This window comes from Orussus abietinus, unplaced genomic scaffold (genome assembly GCF_000612105.2).
Source record: "Orussus abietinus isolate OABI.00-Male unplaced genomic scaffold, Oabi_2.0 scaffold15, whole genome shotgun sequence".
In the NCBI taxonomy this organism is placed as follows: Eukaryota; Metazoa; Arthropoda; class Insecta; order Hymenoptera; family Orussidae; genus Orussus; species Orussus abietinus.
In genome coordinates, this window is record NW_019396010.1 from 1,310,281 (window position 1) to 1,332,554 (window position 22,274).

The following is a 22,274-nucleotide window of genomic DNA, read 5'->3' on the forward strand; positions in this document are numbered from 1 at the left end:
TGACGCACCGAGTTGCGTTCCTCGCAATGCAATCTTTCATTACTCGTTTACTGCTTTGGAAATAATTGGCAACTCCGGTATCTCAGCGACCGTTATTCCATCTGTCCTCGAATTTCCTTTCGAAAACCCATACCCGTGTGAAAAACTAGGAAGGAAATCCTAGACGACTGTCGCGAAATTATCGCCTTCCGCGTAAGTCCTAGTTAACGCGTTTAATAATTCTCTACGTGGAAACTCGAAGGTATCTTCCTACGAATAAAATTGCAGACTCTACTAAATACAATGTACTTTAATTATGCCAAACATTGGCCCGCAATGAGTCCTATTAATTGCGAAAGAAATAATTATCGAATCGACGCGTCGAATTTCGGCGTTAAGTATTCCCGCATGGTTTGAAAATGTATTTGGCGCTAAACTCTACCCAGTTTCCTGATCGACCCGATCAACCGAGTACCAATTAACGGGTTATTGGGCAGTTACCCGAAACGAGGGCCTATCGAATGAAATGATTAAATTGGTAATTAAATTAGATGCCGATCGCCCGGGCTCTGGATCATCCCTATTATCGTAACTTCCCCTAAATTCGTACCCGGGACCCGTTAATAATTCGTTAATCGCCCTAACGCCGATGAAACGCGTGGGAATAAATACGGGGCTTTGGAAAGGTGGCTCGTTTCGCTTCCAGAGTCGATTTCAGCCTCGAGAATGGGCGTAGATCCTCTAACAAGGGTCAGTCCCTGCAGCTAGGCTCGATAGTTGAGTCTCGCAAGACCTAAGCGTCTAATTTACCAACGTCGTAAATAAACCTCCACCTTAGGAACGGCTCGGACGTGGGTAAAGAGTTTTGCACCCCGACGCACGAAATGGAACGAAAAGTATCCTCTTCCCTCGGGATTGCAATCATCCTGAGATCCCTTAAGATGACACGAAAGGCGCTGAGAAAATTTCGTCCAGCTCGATAAATTAAAATTCATCTATACCATTATCAATGGTAACGTCATTTTGAATAGTCAAGTCTAGCTGCAACTAAATACTTTCGCTGATCCTTTCGTATCACTTTAAATATGATTAAACCATTGCATGTATTAGGTCGATGCACGAGTAAACGGGATTTCGATTTTACACCTAACGTAACGTGTAATGAATAGCGGCATTACTTGTGCACCAGGCCGATATTTAATTTTCTTCTCGCGTCCCGGGTAATCGACGTTGTTTGGCACCGTTTATCTCCTTCTTCGGGGTAGCTTTCAGGTGAAAGGACGAAAGGCTGAAAACACGTTTGTCGGCGAATACGGTGACTCTTTCTCGGGCTGCGGAACGGCTGTAAAATCCGATTCCACCGGCGAACGCGACGAAAGGTTCTCAGTGGCCGGCATTACCTTCGGGCTGTAAATTAGCCTTTCGTGCCTGTCGGTCGACTATTATATCGCTTCGCCCCCTTTCGATCATCGTCATTATACAGCGTGCACAGAAACGCGCGGACAAAACGCGCGGCCTTCTAATAGATTTACGCGCGGCCAACCAACGTGAAGGATGATAAATCAAACGGATTTTTGCGCAAAAATCCACCTCGACTCGCCCCCTGATTTACTGTCTTATCTCCAGTTGCTCTATATAATCGATGATAAAACGAAGAGAGACTTAATTTGCCGTTCGGCCATACATTTTCATAGACTTGTCAGGTACACGTGGTGCAGCTATCCCAAGCTGTATATTATCGAAATTCAGTAATTCTGGAAAAGCCACGTCTCTATAGAAGGGCACCGCTGAAAATGTCTATGGGAAAGATAGCATTGCTCTTATCATTCCTCGTTGTAACTACTTAGAATTTACCTAACCATGTCTGCGACCTCATTTTATATTTCCAATACGGAGCCTCGTAATGGCTTGGTGCGTCTTAAAACGGCCGTAAATATAAGGAACGAAATTATCCCAGGAGGAATTATCCTCCGGCGAGGTTTACCCTGGGGAACGTCATGCCCCCGGCAAGTTCGACATTTTACTTCCTCGTAAAAATCACGATAACGGATCCTTTCCTTTATCACGTGGCCGCAAGATCAACAATGCGCGACCATCCATTGCGACGACATGCGATTCATAGGAGAAAAGTTTTATAAATATTTTTACTTTTTGGTATATATATATAAAAAAATATATATATCACTTACATATCGACTTAACAAATGAGGCGAAAAATGTTCGGACGTTTCCGCCAAGGTCGGGAAGCGCGGGGCATATCCTGGAGAAACGATAATTCATAGGCGCGAAAGCAGGCTACCTCGAGGTCTTCCTTTTGGATCTAGGAAAATGCCGAGCATGCCGACCTGCATCTCATGCCAGACCTACCGAGTGACTGCACCTCGCTACGAATATACTTTCTCTCCCCGAGCTCGGCAGACCGAGAACTCTAGAAGGAGCAACGATAAGAAAGGGGCACACGTCGAGGAACAAAAGCCCTCCCAGGGAAGTCCGGAAAAAGTTTCTTCGATTCTACCAGGCATTCGAGGAAAGAAAAAGGCGTATCAATCTTTCCCCTCCGTTATCGGTGATTTTGGAAAGGCAATGTCGGACGCCTTAGTAGCCAAAGGGTTAATCCATTTGCATCGTTAGCGTATATGTACGCTCAGTTTTCCTTGTCACTATCATTCAGCCTGAAATTTGGTGATAAGGACCCTGTTTTTCATACTTCCTTATCGTGCAAATGGGTTAAAGGGAAACCATTCCCTTCCTTATGATGCATCAGTTTTCCTGGTCATTATCATTCAGCCTGAAATTTGGTGGTAAGGACCCTCTTTCTCATACTTCCTTATCATGCAAATGGGGTAAAGAAAAACATTTGGTGTGTACTCGTGATATAGTAATGTTCGTTTCGGCATTTTTAACGAACGGGGATTCAAGAGGAGGAACTCGCCGTTCCCACATTTTCCCTCTCGTGGTAATGGCGAAACGTTAAGAAAATCGATGATTTAGAGAATGGCGAAAACGATACGGGATTACGATCCCAGAGATTGATCCCGTTTACCCCGCGGAGGATTTTAACCTTAGCCAACTTCTATAGCTTTCCACCTTCTGAACTTTTTACCTCCTGCCGTTGATTACTGTCATATCGCCGATAATTGCAGGTCGCGAGCTCGAAGGCGTTAGACACGGAACGGTTTATAGGTGGTCGCCTAAAACGTCGACTTTCGCTTCCAATAAAGTGCTAGGTTGTTGGTCTCCTCGATAACCTAGACAAGTTTCGTAGGTTGGAGGTGGCGAGGGATCGAATTACTGAATCGGCAAAAACCGCTGCTTAAAAAAAATTCAGTAAAAAAAAATCTAAAATTTGCTACTGTCAGGATAATTAAAAAAAACCAACTCTGTCATGCGTCAAAGTCTCGGACGGTTCGATCCGGTACCCTTGAAAAAAAAAAAAATAAAATTAAAAAAAGTGTCCTCTTCGAATCGACTGATTTGAAAGGGGCTTCACTTCATCTTAATCCAATGCCCAGATACAAAAACGGACATGGGTGTACATTTGAGATTCAAATGAGACCGCTTACGTTAACATCTTCCTATCTGAAAGTCCCGCGTTAGACGTCAAATCCTCGAATGCGTTAACGAGGGCTATATAATTGTCGACGTTTCGAAAGGTCGATCGAAAGGCGCAGGTACTTTTGGAAAATTTTCCACCTGGGGCGGACTAGCCCCAGGGAAAAGGGGAATATTAAGGACAGAAGTCTCCGGAGAGGACGGCGAGTTACGCGGGGCTCTTTATAGGCAGCTCTACCTAAAACGGTGGCTTTCACTTCTAATAAAACGCGACGGCCTGTACTTTGCCTGGTAACCTCGCCGCGTTTTATCCGTAGTAGGTACTTACTACCTCTGAACTCGTTCTAAGGCGTACCGATGTAAAGGCACCTTCTAAGTTGGCGATTCATGCGAGACTCCGTGGAAGAGAATGCGAGGTATCGCGGTAAAACATGAATTATAAATGACAAAAATCTCCCCATGTAAATCTACATACTCGGTCATTGATTGTTTTTACGGTAAGTTCTGGTAAAATTACGTTCCTCCGTGATATCACATTTAGCGTCTGGGAATATAGGGAGTATTTTCGGCCCCAACATCTCGACATTTTTATCCACTTTTTAGTGATTAATTGTTAACAAGAGGTACGAGCTGTCTTGGGAGGTCCGTTCACTCGAGATCATATCTCACATGCTGAAGAAAATATACGAGCAAGGAAGGAGTTTTAAGGGAAGGAGGGCCAATGTGATCCCAAAAGAGGTCCTCGACCTTTTTTACCTACCCGGAACTCCATTTTGGCATTTTTTCTTTTTTTTTCCCCCTCGAGAATATGTAACAGCGCGTCAATGCGGTCGTTGAAGTCTCCGCGCTTCACCTGAACTTCTACCTAATTCCGAGCTTGGATACGTGAGTTTAACTGATTTATTATCAAAGGAAGTTGTGAATCTCATGAAGGGTGAACTTCCAATGATTTATTGTTCAGAGGAACTGTTACTTTTAAGAGAAAAAACATGCAGCGTTCCTTAGCCAGGTCGGTGGCCTTCCTCCCTCCACCCGGAAGCTCGTTTCACTTTTTTTACGGGTGGATGTACATATTCTTTACACTAAGATATGAAATCTCCGTGCTAGATTTGTACTCGCTAAACCTTTGAACTTGGATATACCATATTTATTTATCTATTGTTGAAATGAGTTAAATTTCAAGAGGTTACAGCGTGAGAGCGAATCTTAAGGGGAAGAGATCTTATTGATTTATTGTTGGGAGAAATGGTTAATTTTAAAAGGAAGAGTGCACCGTGTTCTTTATCGAGGCCGACGACCTCTCTCACTCCACCCGGAAGCTCATTTCAATTTTTTTACACGAGGATATACCTAACGGCGCGTTCCATGCGGTCATTGAAGTCACCGCGCCCGACTTGAACTTCCCAAAACCTTCGAACTTGGGTTCCCTGCATTTATTGATTTATTATTAAGATAAATTTGGCATTTTAAGGGGAAGCGTTCTGCTCGCTTTTAACCGGGGTCGCCGGCCTTTTTCCCCCTACCCGGAAGCTCGTTTGCATTTTTTACCCGAGGATGCGTAACAACGCGTTTATGCGGCCATTGATGTCGGCACGTTCAATCTGGACGCCCCGAAAACCCTAAACCTGGGTGCACTGATCTTATTGATTTATTAATAAGATGAATTGTCCATTTTACGAGGGGGAGCACGACCTCGAATGATGTCCACATTTAACAAGGTACGCATGCGGCCATTGAACTCTCCGCACTCTTATTGCGTTTGCAGACTCGAAAGATGGCAAAGTTTCTCCTAATAGTTTATTAATCGAAATGAATCGTAAATTCTGAGAAAGAGAGAGCGACTCGACTCAAGTGCGGTAATGAAAAAGAATGTATTCCTATTATACTCACGTTTATAAATTCAAATAGCGTAAGTCTGATATATATATTTTTAGATTGCCAAGACTAAACATGTCAATGAGATTTCCAGCAAATGTTTTAGATACCTTCTAATGAAATCTGTGAGACATCTTACAAAAATCTGTTTGAGGTGTTTGGCAAGGATTAGAAGAACACGCTTGGAAATTATTCTAGGCTACTAGGCCGCCATCTTGGATTCCGGCGAGCATGCGTCCCGGGCGGGAATTTTGAAACGCGGAGAACCAATTTATTCCCTATCTCGTCGAACTCGATCTCGGCCAAGTAAATTACGCGTGTATACAGCTGTCCGGAGATAAGTCTCTGAGATTGTGGGCTCTGAAATTGCGTTATGCGGAGAAAGAAGAGGAAAAAAGTCGATCACTTCAGGGATCGTTCCGAGCCGCGATTCGCGAACACGAATGATCGATCGCCAGCGATCGATGGATCGCCGAGCTTAGGTCGATCCATCGGCCTCTTCCTTCGGTAACTTTCTCGAATAGTTTCGTATGGATCCCTGGTGAGTTTCCACCGGTTAATTACGAAATTCCCAGTGTCAATTACTTCTACCCTTTGTTCGTATCACCTTAACTGCGTTTGGCGTACACAGAAAATAAATAAGATAAAATTGTAAAGATATAAAGAAATGCACAGGTAAAGGGGAAAAAGGTAAAGATAATTATGTAATGCCGCACAGAAATGTAAAAGCAAGGAAATGGGTTACGGAATAAGTCTCTTGAGAAAGTGAAGTATTTAGTAAGAGCTGAGAGACAGTGAAGCAACTTATTTCGGGATGTCATCGCCCCAGTGGATTGAAATTTTGATTGAATATCCAATTCCCTACCGATCGACGCGAAATGCCCGGGGGATTTCATTTTCTGCTCCTGGCTATTTGTAGATCGGATCGAAGAATCACGAATTGAACTTTATATACCTCCGATTGGCTCGAAGGGATTGATTCAACCTACTTCTCCCCCCGATTCCGATCGATGTAGGAAGTAATTAAGATTAATTTAGCATCCTAGCCGAAGGTTGGATCGAAATTTCTCCCTAGAACAATATCGAAGGCCGAAGCCGTGCAGAAAGATGGGACGATCATTTATCCGGTCGTATTAAAAAGATACCCTTGATAAACGAGCAATAATATGAATGTAAATTATTCCACGAGACACAGAATGAAAATCCCGAACGGACGTAGGAAAGAAAAAGAAGTCGATCGAACCTATTAATCAGACATCGAGGACGCCCGTGGGCCCCCCAAAAATGTCGATCCATTATTTATACAGTTAAAGAAAATAACAACGGCAGAATTTCTAATGGCTCGATGATAAATTCAAGCCTGTTAAGCAATTTTGATCCGGCCTTACCATATGCGCCCCACGATTGCAAGATACCAAGACTAATTTGAATACCTATCCATCGGTTTAGAAACACCCCGAGCTGACGCCCTTTCCTCATCTCGGGGAATAATCTCTCTAATCCGGATCCATAGCCGCCCACCATTTTTAATCCGAGTCTGTGAAGCGGTCATTTTCAACCGGTCATTCGTATCTCGCCCTGCAGTTATGTATCGTAACTGTATACGTAATACTCGACCCCGACACTCCCAACTCCGAGTCGATGTCCAGGACGAAAATGGTCAAGCCTCTTGGCGACGATGCAGAAATGGCCACGAGTAGCGGTACTTTTGGCAAAAGCGGTCATCTACCTAGAGAGACTGATATCGCGTGACTCGACGTTCAATTTCTTTTCTTTTTTTTCCCCCGGCCGATGTGCAATGTAGGTTAGGGTGGCTCGGTCATTCCTCGTTGGGATTCCGAAGGCGTCGCATGGGGTGATCGTTTCCTGCCCGGACTGCCTCGTCTTCGGCTTGAAATCATTTTTCGAAATCCCTCTTCGATAATAGACAGATATCGCTTGAATTGACTCCATTTGATAATGCGTAAATAAAATCTAAAACGCCATTTTTTATTTCGTGCTTTTCAAGTAAGAAGCTACTTTGCATCTTCTATTTTAAATAGATTTATCAATCTACTTCCGGAAATTTCACGTGATATTTTACACGGAAATAGTGGTGTTTTTACTTCAAAGGATAATGCCGTTTGCGCAAATTCACTGCCGGCTCGTTCTGGATGCGAACGCGATTATGTATAGGTATTCTTATCCGAATAAATATGTAACATTATAAAGCAGACCGAGTTCCGCATTCGGGGTATTATTTACGATTTGGTAACATCGGTAATGCCTATCTACTATGCGATGCGAACGGGTAAGAGTCGTGAGAATATCCCTAGCCGCGTTTTGTGCGATTTTTCGTTTATGTCATTTAAACCTAGAGATTATTATACTATTTTACTATACTATTGCATTCATAATAATTGCTCAATTGTTAATATCCAGTAGTGGGTCTCGATATTAATTTCGAATAATTTAAAAAAACTACACTCTTTGTCCAGTTTGACGCGCCAGACTAAACCTCGTAGATAATGACTAGCGTCAGAGTTTTTTAATATTCAAATTGGCCCTTATGGTAGATTTGCAAAAAAAAATTAGGTCGAGGAACTTATTCCTCAATTTAATACGACACTTTTTTGGTGAGCTTTCGGAAGAGCGGACCGATCGAATTATCGAAAGGAGAGAGATCCTTTCGCCGAGATTCGCGAGGCAAATCGCAGGGACGGGTCCAGGGAGAAGAAAAAAAAATTTGTCCAGGGGTCCTGGACAAATATTCGCAGGAAACTCCTTCGGGATTTATGAGCGGGCCGCGACCCGCGGGTCTCCGCACATAAACCGCACACGAGCCGCACACATCTCTAAGGGGAACTCGAAGCTGTCTTCCCTGGACCTCGGCTCAATTTATCTCGGCTTGGATGCGCCTTTCCTTATGTCGTTCACTCGGAAGCAGGAAAAAGGAGGAGCGAAAGGATCCCCTTTACTCGATTCCTTTTCCATTCCACGCCAACTTACCGCACCGTTCCATGTCATATCAGTAAAGTAATGACGAAAAGATCCGACGCAAAACCGTCGAAATCCCGTGAATTAATTATTCTAACGACCTATTAGGACCGACGTCGCCATCTGTGAGGTTTAGTCGCAACTAAACGTTTGCCCTAAAAATTTCGTTGCGGCTAAACGTCACAGATGGCGACGTCGGTCCTAATGGGTCGTTAGAATAATGAGCATTCTCAGGTCCATTTATGAATAAATAAAATTTCTTAAAATTTCTAGGACAGAAATTCGAAGGCTGGAGAGATCGTTTCCAGGCCGGACTTCGGCAGCACGTACCTGCGGTTTTCAGCCGCACATACTCGGGACGACTTTATTACAGGTATGACTAATTGCTCGTCGAGCACGCACCGTCTTGCGATGCTTTCTTGTCGCATACTCGATCCGGATCCACGGGGGACGAGCGTAGACCGTGGAATATACGATTACTCCGATATATAGTTACTCCGAGAGGAGCAATCCTGCGGTCTTAACTGCACCGGGGAAACAATTACCGCACCGCGGGCAATCACTCGCGATTTCACAGAGGACGCGCAAATAGGTTTATAGATCGCCTCCTACACGGCGAAGGCTGGGATGTATGTACACCGAGGTCGGTAAGTACCCCTTGCGAGTACTCGGCATCGATGGCGAAACGGCGAGAGCTCCTACGAACCCATTAAAACCATTAAAAGTACACGCTAAAGCGACTATACTTCGGTCAGCCTTCGGACTACTCTTGTGTCACGATTCGAGAAATTAACCTCCCCGCAATCGTAATACTCCAGGCCCTAAGTACCGAGTACGTACATATTCCGCCGAGAAGAGCTCTCTTGTATGTACACCCGAGAAAGTATTCGGTATATTCAGTTTGTAGGAAAGTTTCATAAATATCTTGACGTTTCATATGCATGGAACAACCCTTTCATATCACCTTAATTTCCCGAGCGTGGTCTCAAAGACCTGGATTTTCTTTTTTCCCCTGAAAAGTGAAATTAACAGCTTAACTGCATGAAAGTTAAGGATCTCAGTGCCGAAGTAAAATTAAATAAAGAGTACCGAGAGAGAGAGTATTAATGAAAAGTATGGAGAGAAAACAGGAGTGTATAGCCGTGCGTCCGTAGTTAAAGGTTAATAGACTTTCACCCCCCGGGACTGATAAACTAAAAACTTAAACCATCTATCAGACCAGGGTTTTTATCTGGTCGGCGGTAACGTCGTTTAATAATTTCTTTCTCCCAGATCTTGTCGCTCGGTCTAACCGAGGAATATCGGTAGATGAGAAGTAAATTCGCCACGATACCGAATCCCCGATGCGTTTCTCTCCGTGCAAGATCGCCGAGACTTTATCCACTCTATCTTCTTTGCACCGCGCCGGTGTGGCTAAATATATTACGGGATGCTGTAATATACTGGGCACCGAGGGCTGTATGACTCCGAACTGACGTGGTTCCCCGAGTACGTACCGTATGGAACCTCCGTATTCCATATTCCCTACACCTACGGGGACTGTATACTGGGAGACATCAATGCCCTCCCATCCTGCACAGGCGATGCCGTATCTGCAGGGGAGGCATTTATGTCCGCCATTGTACACTGGGAGACATCAATGCCCTCCCATCCTGCACAGGCGATGCCGTATCTGCAGGGGAGGCATTCATGCCCACCGTTGTACGTCACTTTAAAGTAAAGTAACACCCTCTCAAATCAGTCGATTCGAATAAGACACTTTCTTTTATCATTCCCAAGAGTATTCAACCGAACCGTCAACATTTATAATCGATGTAAATTACACAAAATGAATTTAACATTTTCGATCAAGGTATACGAAGCGCGCAAAATCATTCCTGGGATTTTGACTTGAAATACCTTTGAATCTACCTTGCAATATATTAGTACAATATATTAGTAATATATGGTACAATATATTAGTAATACATGGTACAATATATTAATAATATATTCCTCTAGGAGGGGGAGGCGAATCGCAAAGTGTCGCGTTAATGTAAATGCAAATGTAAACCTATACGTAGATGTAAATTCCCATTTCTAAGTCGGTAGTCCCTCGGAGCGAAATAAAGCGTTAACCAATAGGCGTCCATCCGTGACCGCGAGTCGTTCCGCAATCGTACACTGCCGATGATAAAACCGTGAAACCCTCTTATCCGGCGAGATCCGCGAGGCTCTCCTAGCCCCGAGAAAAATGTCCCCGTAAAGCGCCCTCGGGGCCATTGTACTCCGACAATGCGACTTCTTTTTCGCCGATTCAATGGACGATTGAAACCGTACCTAGGCCCGTTTGCCCCGATGCACTTTTCGCCTTCGCTATCGCGCCGGGTGTCGTATCTATGGCCACACCCTGATCGCCCAGCCGAGGAAACGGGCAAGAGTGAAAGTCTCGTGAAAACCGGCCCAATTCGCTTCGTCGATGATAAACCCGAGTGGATGGTCGAATATCCACTTACAAGGAGGAAGGTATCCCAGGTCGATTCCTCTCCGATTTCATTTCTTTTACAATATGTCATAATAGTCCAAAAACTAAGCGACACGTATTTTTTTTTATCTGCCATTAAACACTTTAAGGGGGTGAAACCACCATCCAAAGTAAGGCATGTCAAGGGGCGATTTGGCAGTTTCACCCCCAAGGACATATTCTTTAACCAATCTACCTGGAGAAGCTTTCTCATAACGGGAAATGAAAAGTATAATTTTCTCAATTAAAGAAACAAAATTGGGAAAAAAGGACGCCCCAGAAAATGTGTTACGCAAAGTGGAAACTTTGTGACACTTATTTGTTTACCTTCCGTCGCCACCAGGGGTATAATTACTCCCGGATCAGGTGATAAATAATCAAAGCGCACCTCGCGTATAGTCGATCCTAAGTGTTCGATCGAATCGCAGGTTTTGCGAGCGTTTCACTTAAGTATGCAAATCCAGCCGGTTGGTTACCGTAAAAAGTCCGGGCACATGAAACCGAATTTTATTTACCCCGACTGGTTCGACTTCCGCACTTGTTTCGACCAAACTGTCCAATCATTAATTTCGGAGCCAACCTGTTGCCTAATTGTCGAGAAATGATCATATCGATCTTATGACGACAATCTAATGAGATTTCGATATGAATATTAATGTCGGTGACGTGACTTACGTCTTGGTACCGCCTAGTTATGTATTTAAGTATTCAAAATTAAGTATTAAAATAAAATGTATTTAAGTATTCAAAATGACGTTACCATCGAAAAGGGCATTAATGAATTTGAATTTCTCGACCTCGATTAAATTTCATATCGCCTTAAACTCTTGTAGTCATGGATTTGGCGCGAGACTCTACCGAGTTCCTTAATAGGTTTTTCCGTTTGCCGGTTCAATTTCATTTTAAGTTGAATCGGACTCTGGAGTATGGAACTTTTGTTCCAGTCGAGTCGAACAAGTATGCTTTGTATTATAATATGCGAACGGCCCAAAGGGTTAGGTTGGAAAAAAAAAAAAGAAAAACACCCAAGTGTCCTTTTACGACCGCAAGGCATTCGGGGGCCATGTATGCACTTGCATGTACACGCGGGTACATGTACGTGTACCACATGGAAAGTATGCAGTTACGTGGAAAGGGACGCACATTTTTGCACGCACGGGCTTCGTGCGTACCGAGCGATAACCATGTAAATGCATGATATATACGTGGTGTTCTTACATCCCTTCTTATCTATAGATAGTCAAGCATGTACCGGTATATACGTAACTCGAGTCTATGTACTTAACTTTACATCTGCACATAATATCCCAGTTCTCCAGTCGCATATAAGGTACGCGCGGACTTTGGCGAACATTTATTTTCAGGTCGTAAATTGAAGGTGTAACAAACTCTGCCCAATAAACATTCTTGGATAATTTTAAAACTAACTATTCTTACAACTTTTTGTTATAAAACGTATGCTGGAGGAATAAAAAAAAAAATTAAAAACCGTGCCGTAGAGAAAATGGTAATCGAGGGCGCGCGCCGTATTGTTAGGCTCAACAATGGCGGACGTTTCTTTCGGGAATCCTAATCGAGTTTGCGGGGCCCATTGAATGTAATCGACGCGAGTCGTGGCTTAGTAATTTATGCACTTTCAAATTATGACCTAAAACTCGAGGAGCTATACACGCGAGGATCCGTCTGTTGGCTTGCGCCTCATAAAAGAGTCCGCCATTTTGTTTCCCGCCCGCTTAAAATGCGCATCGCGTTCGACCGAGGAAATACATCGAATCGTGTCGTGGTCTACTTTCGATTAAATGCTTGTCGTTAATCAGCACCGTTAATTTACATCGACATTATTCTCACGGAATAAATGAAATTAAGGTGATACGAAAGAGTCATTCTATATATGTATAAAGTAGGTACCAACCCTAAAATCCACTTTACATGTACATAAACCCACCGCAAATGACTTTTCACGACTCCTTTCCCGAGAAAGTCGCGAAACTAAAAGTAACCGGGTTCCACGGTCCGCAAGAACCTAACCTAAAAATGATTAACATAAATATATCGTCCTTGAGAAGTAAGAGCACATCCGAAGTAGGTACCAACCCTTTTTGCGAGGGAGGGAAATAAAGTCAGGCGAAATATCGCGGCGTCGGGAACTTTTCCCGTAATTTACACTCGTACTTATTCTCCACTGTACTGCTCGTTCATGAGCATGATGTCCTGTAAATACAGCGTGTTACAGGGGCGTGATATAAGAGGCGTACTCGTATGAAATGATGTCACGGGCACGCGGATACTCGCAACGGTATCCCGGGTATTATTATAATATACGACGTCCCTTCTCGGTGGTCGGCGTGAAACAATGGATGAAACTAACTCGGGACCGATGGAAATTTCGTTTTCGTTCCGACCGAACGGGAGCCGGATGCGATTTATCGTCCCGTCTTGGGGATAATTGCGGCTCGGGTAAAAAAGAAGATGGCGGCGGCGTCCTTGCCACTTGGCGTTCTTGACGACTCGCCTTGAACCCCCCGAGCGACTTTCGGGAGGACGGAACTTATGCTAATAAAGAACGCACCTATCGCGGGGGAGGACAGGAATGGGCTTTAGGGACGAACCTTCGTACCTCTTCTCATCTCAAAGGGGAAAAAATAAAAGGAAGGAAAATAACCTCCGGGGAGTTTCGAAAGTGGCTTCCCTTTCGCTCCTTCGGCCGCGTCCCAGTTTTGGCGGGTCATTTAAATGACCAATAACACGAGTCACCTCTTAGAGGCGGCGTCGCGGAATTAATCCTCTTCCTACATATATATACAAGGGTCGGGTTAAAAGTTTATACATTTTGTCCAGTTATAAAGGCTAACTGACGTTATCGAGGGAGAACCCAAGATTCTTCAGTCACTCGGACGCATCCTCAGGACCTTTCGCACTGATTTATAATGAGAAAATATAGGGAGAGCGGCACAATGTCGCGAGATAGAAATCCGGTTTTAAATCCTGTTAATGCAAGACTTCGACGAGCAAGATGCCGGGGGAAGAATGCGAAGGTGTTAAATCGAAGTCGTTAGTCGCCTTGGTTCGAAAAGCTACGCCTTTCCCCTCAAAATTGCACTTCTGATACCTCCTCGTTTGCGCCGTTATTACGGTCGTTAGGATTTATCACCGTTCGTTCCCGATGACCGGTGTTAGTTTCCACGCCGTTTCGAGCCGATTTAACGGCGCGTTTTCACGACGCGCGATTAAATTTCACAATTCACGGGCCGAATCGTCGTCCGCGTTTTTCTTTTGCCCTCCGCTGACGTAATTTCAGGGACACGGCGTTTGCGTCTTTTTCATTTCTTTTTTCCTTTTATGCAGACTTTTTGCCATCTTTTGCCAGTCTTGCGCTAGCAAACTGGCCGAAGAAAGGAATTAATCCTTGGGGATGGAAAATCCGTCCAAAGTGGTCGAAAGTGCTCCTCCATTGCTCGCATGACTAAGGTGATATGAAAGTGTCATTTAATATGTCAATTAATTAATATAAAGATATTGATAAAACTTTTCTCCAAACAGGTTGGATCAAATGATTTGAATCTTTAAACACGTGATTTTGCTTCTGGTCTCAGTTAAATAAAAAGAAATTCTTCTATGAAAAAAAAAGAGAAAATTAAGTATCACGAGCATCGCGTTTTTTCTTATGGCCAATGTCAATTATTTAACCGGGGATTTATCGCGGTTAGATCACCAAGGTGTACCGTTTATATCGGCGATCCAAGGCCCTAGGAAATGATTAAATGAATAAATGATTAAACCCGACCATGGAGAAGTGAATCGGCAAACGGGGATTCGGTAACTTTGGAAATTCGGTAATCTAAACCGACGTTAAAGAAGTCCCGGGTGATGACTCCTCCGTGTCCTCGTCGCGGTTTACAGTTATGGCAATTATTAGCAGGTTACGCGGGTTAACGACGCGGTAACGTCATACGTACGCGTAACCGATTTACATAAATAACTGTGAGAGACCGAGACGCGATTTAACGGCGAAACGATCTTAGTCGAGCGGCCATTAATAGATTCGCGTTATGGGGAGCGACAGCTCTCGTTAATGGGCTTAATTTAATTGTTCTTTCGTTATTATTTTATTCCCGGCATAACGGAGTAATGAGCTTCGTACACGTGGGAGATTAAAGAAAGGAAGAAACATCTTATCAGACGAGAGGAAAGATGAGCAAACACGACGCATCGAAAGTCAAACAGTTGGACGGGACAGTAAAGGACTTTTTTACCCTGGACGAGCCCGAGTCCTGGAAGGCGTCCGAGGAAATCCTTTTTTATTTATTCAGACTCCCTTTTCTTTTTTTAGTTTCTATTCCCGAGCACGTCTCTTAGCCAGGACCCTCTCAAAGGCGCTCTAAGGGATTCCTCGGTGTCGTCTACCTTTATCGCCACCGCCTCGGGTTCGTCGGGCTATCGAGGTCACGATAAGCGAGCTCGATTTTCCGCTCGACTGGACGTGGTATCAAGGAAATGTCCCGGACAAAAGTTACTCCTTACATTACCCGGAAGACTTTTTGTAGGAAGCATAAGAAAGTAAGATTAACCCGTTAACCGGGTATGACGAGATTCCCCATTGTGAGACCAGTTGTACGAAAAGCTAATTCCCCGGTTAACAGGTTAAGAGGATTAATCCGTCAATTGGACGGTGTGTAACCACACAGTGAACGACCATTCCCAGGAGGCTAGGCTTCCCTGGCTTTAAGGCTTCCTATTTTCCTTCCTACGCATTGCTAGATCGGCATCCTGGGTACCCATTGCGGATTTCCTGGCGTGAACCCAGAAGGGTCAGGATCTCCGAGCCTAGAGGAGGCAGCAAGACCGAAAGATCCGGAAATTTATACCGATCCTTATCCCGGTCCCCGGCGGGGATTTATCCCGAAGAATAGGGCTCATCGGCCCCTAGAAAGGGAATCGGCTTCGGGATCGGCGAGCTTCCTCTCGGCTCGCGAAACTGGTGGCCGGCCAGCTCGCATAAACTCGAAATAAACGTCCACCTCGAGTCAGGCTCGCATAAGCTCCGGAAGGCGGACCACCGTGGTCGTCCTCTCGCGGGGGTGTAGCTTCGAAAATGAATTAGTAGACTGGCCTGAGAGGCCAATTAAAAATCGCTCGAGTCACGACCCTGCACCCTGGAGCACCTCGGAACACCCGGGCACACCTTGGGAGGGTTCTCGAAGGGTGTCGAGCCTGCCCCGACCCCGAGGAACTAGAACGAGCCCTGAGGGCCTCGAAGGTTCCGACTTATTTCACCAGCCCGACCAATTAGCCGTAATTTAGTGTTGCGCCAACTCGAGCGAGAACATTTTTAGGTGGGCCCGATGATTAACTGCCGGTAAATAACGTGCCGAGTCTGCAATCAATTACGAGGAGGAGAGACCGGGAGGGCTTCTCGCTTATCAAACTCACGCCCGGGCCGAGTCGCCTCCGCTTTTTCGGGGGATTTCCTATTTTCTGGGTCCCATTTCCAGAGCACTTTCCTAAGGTGATATGAAACCGTCATACGTATTACACACCAAATAAAAATATCTACACACCAAAACGTCAAAGTGTCTATACAAATTTTCTCCAGAGTGGCACCGAGTAATTTCAAGCTTCAGCACGTGATTATGGAGGCCCTAAGGAATAACGCGACGCTAATGAAACTTCATTTTGTCGAAGAAAAATTTTTTTCTACGTACCCTAGGTCATAACCAAGGATGCATATTTTTTTTTTACGGGTTAAAGTTCCCAAGGATTCGGTGGGGAAACGTTCAATGAATATTTTCACGTTTCTTGTATGACCCTTTCATACCACCTCAACGTTTTTTCACCTACTTCTGTTACCCCTGTTCCTATCTGTGCCTACCTCGGTTCTTCATTTTCTGCAGAGGTTCAATGAGAATAATTACCCAGGAATTTGTGCGACAAACGAGGCACGCTCGTTATCGCGACATCCGATGTACGTCTCGTTGCGTTTGACGGATCGAATTGCGGGTAAAAGCCTCTCGAGAGGTCTTGCTTGATTACAATGTTCACGCCGGTGCACGTGCCGACGTTTCGTTATTTACAGGCACCAGGTAAGGCAGGAACTCGCGGACGCGGTTTAACACCTCCCCCGGGGCGATTCGCTCTTACGGTTTCGAGCTACTTTGTGCCAAGCATTTTCCACGTGTCTTTCGTTTTATGATCCACTTTCACCCTGGTGCACGTCTCACTCGGGATATTTCGCGGTACCGCTGGCGAAAATCAATTCGCGATTTCCCGTACGAGCTTCCGGATTGAATTTTCATTCTTGGAGAGGGACAACTTACCCACTCATTTTTAACGTTCTCTTTCGAGGAGAGGTTACTTTACTTCCGGTTATTCTACCGTCAGAATGAATTATTTTTATCGAATATCGAAAATCGACGAATACATATTTTGTCCTTATTAATAGGCTATTATCGGTGCCCCACCCAAGAGGGTAAGGAATAAAATACACGGTCAGAATGAATTATTTTTATCGAATATCGAAAATCGATGAATACATATTTTGTCCTTATTAATAGGCTATTATCGGTGCCCCACCCAAGCGGGTAAGGAATAAAGTACACGGTAAAGGAGAAAATAAAGTAGCATAATGTAGGGGGCCTGTCCGCGGCAGTGACATCGCGTGTTAAGGACAGCCGATTAATTTCTCCGGCATGAAAGGCCAGCAAGAGTGCAATATCCTTCCTACCGAGACAAAGGGAGGATTTACGAGCGAATCCGCGAATCCGCGTTAGGGGATTTTAAGAGCGATCGCGGCGCGCATCTCCATTAATTAAGGGAAGCTTCATCCCTAAAGAATGACAATTAACCCGGGACCGAAAAAAATTCGAGGGAAGGCCCATTTTGCACCAATGAAGTTCGGCTGAGTTTCGCGCCAAATGCTTTTCAACCGACGCGCTCGAGTCTCTTAACGAAGAAAGGCCGTAATCTTTTTCTCTCGGCGAGGCCGAATAAAGTAGTCGCATCCAGTTCAGGTTAAGCTAATTTGAGATGTTATCAAGACCGAGAACCTCTCTTTGGCTGGCTTCGATTGGAAGTGACCGAAAAACCGCATTCGCCCCGAAGCGGAGGATAAAATCTCTGTCGGCTTTAAAGCCGACCTCGACGTGCATCTTAACGCGAGCTGATAAATCAAGTAAATTACGCCAATAAAGCGTCTTCTAAGGATCACGAGGTATACCGGGACAAAGGAGAGCCTTATTACATTAAGAAACGCGACAGAGTTTCGCGGCAAGTCCGTTTAACGCATCGGAGAGTCCGAGGACCTTTACGGAGAAGGTTGGCAATTTTTCTCCTCCTTCGCCTTCGAAACGGAGGATAAAATCTCCATCTGCGTTAAGAGTGAACCGACAAACCAAAGAAATGAAGTCGACAAAAGGCGTTTCTTCAAGGATTACATCAAGAAACGCGACAGAGTTTCGCGGCAAGTCCGTTTAACGCATCGGAGAGTCCGAGTCTCTTTACGGAGTAGGTTGGCAATTTTTCTCCTCCTTCGCCTTCGAAACGGAGGATAAAATCTCCATCTACGTTAAGAGTGAACCGACAAACCAAAGAAATGAAGTCGACAAAACGCGCTTCTTCAAGGATTACATCAAGAAACGCGACAGAGTTTCGCGGCAAGTCCGTTTAACGCATCGGAGAGTCCGAGGATCTTTACGGAGAAGGTTGGCAATTTTTCTCCTCCGGATGTCGGGAAAAATTGGAGGTCTAGCTTAAGTCTGATTGGTGTCCAAGAAGTGGTCAAGACCGAGAACCTCTCTTTCGGTCGTCCTCGACTGGAAGTGGCCGGAAAAAAGCGCGTTCGCCTTCGAAGCAGACCCGGATTCGAGACTGCGCGGAGTGCAACGAACGGGGACTTCTTTCCGACGCGTTCCTGGTCCCCTCCAAGTCCAAGGGATCGCTCTCGGTTAAATCAGAGACTGTATAATGGGGCTTTCGTAATGCAATTCGAAAGCGAGTCCGAGATCGGAGAGTTCTTCTGCCGCCAAAAAAGACGCCTAACGGGTCGCTGCCTTATGGAATCACTCTTCATTCGTCATCTCGGCACCGAGGGCATTAGGCACATCTATTGTGGACTTCCTGTCCCCCTCCTGAGCTAATAGATCCCTTCTTCCTCCTCTCGTGGAACATTCGTATCGAATCACGGCTTACATACCCGCCAAACCGATCGTAAAAGCAATTTCTACCGGTGATATCTATAGACCGTTCGGGAGATTTATTTCATCCGGAAGTACGTTTCGAAACGAGTACTCTCCCGTAAGAATCTGTACCTGTATGTACTTCCGCTTAAGACGATACGAAAGGCGCCGAGAAATTTAATCCAGGTCGATAAATTAAAATTCATCTATAGATAAGGAGGTATATATATATATATCATATCGGTGGTAACGTCATTTTGAATAATCAGTCCCGTTACCGACATTTATATTTATACTGATGTTTTTTACCGTCCACCTTAAGGTGATATGAAAATGCGATATATACAAAACAAAAGGTTAAAAGGCCCTAAGGAATAACGCGCGCGAAGAATCAAGAAAATATATATGTGTATATTTTTTTTTTTTTAATAATGAAATTTCACGGACAGAGCGTTCTTCCTTAGAGCCTCCATAATCACGTGTTAAAGTTTCAGATAACTCGGTCCACCCAGTTTGGAGAAAAGTTATATCAATATTTTTACTTTTTGGTGTATATATATTTATTTATATATTTATCACACTTCCATATCAGGCCCAGGTCCAGGCGTTTATTCCTGCGTTCTCACGCCTGCACCGAGCCGAGTACTTAGCACACAGTACATCGGCCGCAATAAAAGCGCGGTAACAATGCGACCGAGGCTCGGTGCGAGTGTCATTGCATTCAAGCATAATCAGATGCGGATACGAGGGTATATAAGTGCGAGCACCGTGATTAGATAAACGCAAAGAGCCCTCAAGAGAAGACGATTTCTCCATCGCAATGTGTTGGTACGCACATGCACCGTAGTACATACTCAAGAATGCGAATCCATTGCCAGGCAAAGAGTCATATCGCCCTGTACATGGATATTTATATGCAAGTAATCTTCCCGCAGTACGTATAATTTTAATACCAGATTGCGATAGGACACGCGTTTAATGCTATGGAAAATCATACACTCGAGTAACGGGATTTATTAAAAGTTGCGCCGATATAGAAATGTTCGTACCGTACAAAGTATCATTATAAATATGTATTTGCTCCATATATAATGTTACTTTATAAAACAAATTATTAATCGGATATTGACGGAGGAACTCAACGAATCGTTCGTTTACTCCCATTATTATATTTTTTTTTTTTTCTGATATTCTTGATGTCACCCTTCATGTACAGTACTGACAGTTACCGAATACTGTACTTTACGTCAGGATAAGAAAAGAAATGTCGGTCGATAAATGGCAACACGTATTAAAAAAAAAATAAAAAATAAATAAATAAAATACGAGACAAATTGCGTGGCCGTATCGATCCCCGGCGAATTGTCCGACCAGTATCCTCGGATATCGAATCATCGACTTATCGATTTATCGATTTATCCGAGGTAAGTATATCTGTACCGCCCACGTGGAGGCGGAATCCTTATTTATCCGGAGCTCCGTAGGACTTTGCGTGGGAGGAAGTATGCGTGTACACAGTCGGGGCAAATAAGTACTCGGGCATGCTTAGGAGGAATACCCTCATGTACGCATCGAGTTGCGTAAATGTTTAACCACGGGTCCTGGAATTACCTCTATTTAGAGCCCTTTCGGGAAGAACAAGTGACTAAGAGGAAACCCCGGCGGAATTTTTTCCGCCTCTGTCCTCCATTCTGTCCGGATTCTTTCCTGACCACTCGATGCAGCAATTTGAGATGCCATTGTCCCGATAGAGTGAGAAATTCAAGGGAAAAAAGAAAAGAGAGAGAGAGATCAAACGGGAATATATGAGGCACGAGTCATCGTGTCGGATGCGACGTACTTGCAGGAAATAATTATTGTAATTGCAGGATTTAACAGGAAATAATTATTGCAATTTCAGGATTTAACAGGAAATAATTATTGTCATTTCGGGATTTAATAGGACTTTACGGAAACGGGGAAAAAAGGACAAATAGCCAGAAGTCTGGCTTTGTTTTTCCTTCGCGTTTCTACGGGTTTGAAAAGATTTTACGATAGGCGTAAACATCTCATCTTTGCGTTTAAATTGGAGAGATACTCGAAGCAATTGTTCGTTTTGCAAGAGAGACCGAGTCCGCGCATCTTGTAAATGAAGGTATTTGAATAATAAAATAAAAGTCGATTATTTCACATTTGCCGCCCGAAGCAGGATCCCCTTTGGTCAATGACAAAAGCGGTGGGTAATAATAAAAAAGAAAAAATAAAATGTCGAACTGTTTTTCGCCGAGGAGAATATGACAACGGTTTCATCGGTATAAATAACTTTGTTCTTCCTAAAAAAAATTGAACAAACCATAGATTCGCTTCAGCATTTACGTGGAATTTTGAAAGATAGAAATTTAAAACAGTCCCTTATGGAAGGATATAAAAGTGTCCTAGGCACCCTTCAACGCGATAAAAACAATCTTTACCGATAAACAATTGAACCCCGCAAGATTCGCGTATGAAATAAATCAAGTTTTTCTGAAACTTCAGGTTCCGGGCAAAAATAGTGCCTTACGAAAGTACGCAAAAATGTCTCTTCTGAGAGGAGCAAAAAAGCTCTTTGGGATGCACCCTTCTCCCCGGAATGTCGGTCAAGGCTCGAGATGCTCCCCGGGGTCGAAGAGATCGAGAAAAAAGAGTAAAAGGAATAGCACCGTGTCCTTAGCAAAAGTTCCCGGAGGACTCTCGTGGAAAACATCCTCGATTTCGCTCGAGAGCGCATTCCTGAGCGGAGTCTTTAGCGAATCGCAGCCGGGTGACAAACAGGGACTCCTCCTCTCTCCCTCTCTCTCTTTTCCACCTATCTAATCTCCGTCTAAAAACACCGACAGTCCCTCGAGTCAGCGCGCGTGTATTAACTCGCGGCCGCGAGTCCACTATAAATAGCCGTCGATTATAATTTTTTTCTCCGAGCTCTGGCCTCTCCTCCAAAATTAGGGGACTTCTTGAGCCACTTTTACCTGCGTTACCCCGTGTTTATTGCCGTGCGGCTGCGCGCGCATGCAGGCATCCCTGCGAAGCGGCACGGCCGCGCGCATGCGCGCCGACGCTCCCGGCCGAGCGGTACAACGGAAAGCGCGCGCCGGGTCCAAAAGAAAGGGAGAACCGCCGAGGAGGCTGGACGAGAGAAGAAGGAGCAGAAGAAGAAGAAGAAAAGTGAGGAGGTCCAAAGAGGGGAAAAAAGCTCAGCTGGG

General features: G+C 44.5%; 1 protein-coding gene across 3 annotated transcripts in view; it reads right to left on the reverse strand.

The window, feature by feature from the left end:
- LOC105696480 overlaps positions 1 to 22,274 on the reverse strand; it is a 37,803-nt gene that overhangs the window by 8,457 nt on the left and 7,072 nt on the right. The gene's annotated exons all lie outside the window — the stretch shown is intronic.